At 45.1% G+C, this 1,318-nt stretch overlaps 1 pseudogene; it reads right to left on the bottom strand.

Moving 5' to 3' along the window:
- Positions 1-555: 555 nt before the first annotated feature.
- Positions 556-1,295, bottom strand: LOC101638570 (annotated as a pseudogene).
- Positions 1,296-1,318: the final 23 nt, after the last annotated feature.

Genomic DNA, 1,318 nt, shown 5'->3' with positions numbered 1-1,318 from the left:
AGATCGGGTGCAATTCCCACACTGTGTCTCCGGTGCTGTCCCCCACAGGGCCATGGATCAGTGAGGGGGCGTCATGTCTCATAGTGGGGCTGGCCATCTATTACTTCCTTTTAATGTATACTACAAATCTCTATCTTTTCAACTTTTGTTGACTTTCTCCTCAGCATCTGTGACTGAACTGGTGGATGATGCTAAATCTCTGTTCCTTTGTTCACTGATGTTTCCGAAGTGCCTGTAGTATTTAATGCCAGGCTTCTATTAGGTGATTTATATGTATTTGATGAGTGAATCTGTCTTTACACACGAATATGCCACAATGACAAATATTTCTCCTATATTTCCAGAGAAGGAATATTGGTTTCACACTTCAAGTACTTATGGATAATTCTCTTATGCTTTGCCTGAATGCTAGACAGCTTAAATATTTTCATTTTAAACATTAAATATCTTAATTAAATATTTAATAACAAAAAATCAACTATTTTTTTCACTTCCCTGTCTATAGAAGTCATCTTTTTTTTTTAATAGATGAGCCTATTTATTCAAGGTTCTATTTTATTTTTTACTGGACTTAGACTTAGAGGTAGAAGCCCTCAGTGAGGGCAGCCTCCGTCTCTTGGCAGGCTGGTCCTGCCGTTTCTCTTTGGCCTCCTTCATTCTCTTGGCCAAAAGCTTGGGCTATTCGTCAGTCTCCTCTCCTCCTTGTTGTTCTTGGTGCGCTGCTTCTTCAGGGCAATGAGCTGGCGCTTGTGCTGCAGGACACGCGGAGTCACAAGACGATGAATCTCGGGCACTTTGGTCCTGGGTTTCTTGCCTCCTTTGTTCAGGGGCTCTCTCACAATGTACTGGTGGACGTCATCTTCTTTAGAGATTGAAGAGTTTGTAGATTCTGCTGGCTCTTTGGGGCCCCAGGCGACGAGGCACAGTTGTATCAGTCAGTCCTAGGATATCTCTCTCCCCTCTCTTTACAATAACCAGGTTAAGAACACTCACATTGGCATCCACAATGCAGCCTTGGACAGATTTGCGCATCCTGCCCCCAGTTTTCCTTGTTCTGTAACAGGAGTGCCCCTTACTCAGCAGCAGGGGGACACGACACCTTGCTGCAATGGAAAACCTTGCTTGTCATTCCCACCACTGATATGGACAACCTAGTCCTTCCATTCATCACCCAGCGCCTCTGCGGCGATTTCTGTGGCGGTTCGCTTCTCATAAGAGGTGCAAAGTTTGCGTTCATCGTCCACTTCAATGAGTTTCTGGCAGCCAGTGGCTGGGAAGGAGATGTTCAGCTTCATAGTGAAGAAGCCGATCGCCTCCG

This window comes from Echinops telfairi, unplaced genomic scaffold, assembly GCF_000313985.2.
Source record: "Echinops telfairi isolate 266 unplaced genomic scaffold, ASM31398v2 ScPeMD7_5157;HRSCAF=5980, whole genome shotgun sequence".
In the NCBI taxonomy this organism is placed as follows: domain Eukaryota; kingdom Metazoa; phylum Chordata; class Mammalia; order Afrosoricida; family Tenrecidae; genus Echinops; species Echinops telfairi.
This window is presented reverse-complemented; position numbering and strand designations above follow the sequence as displayed.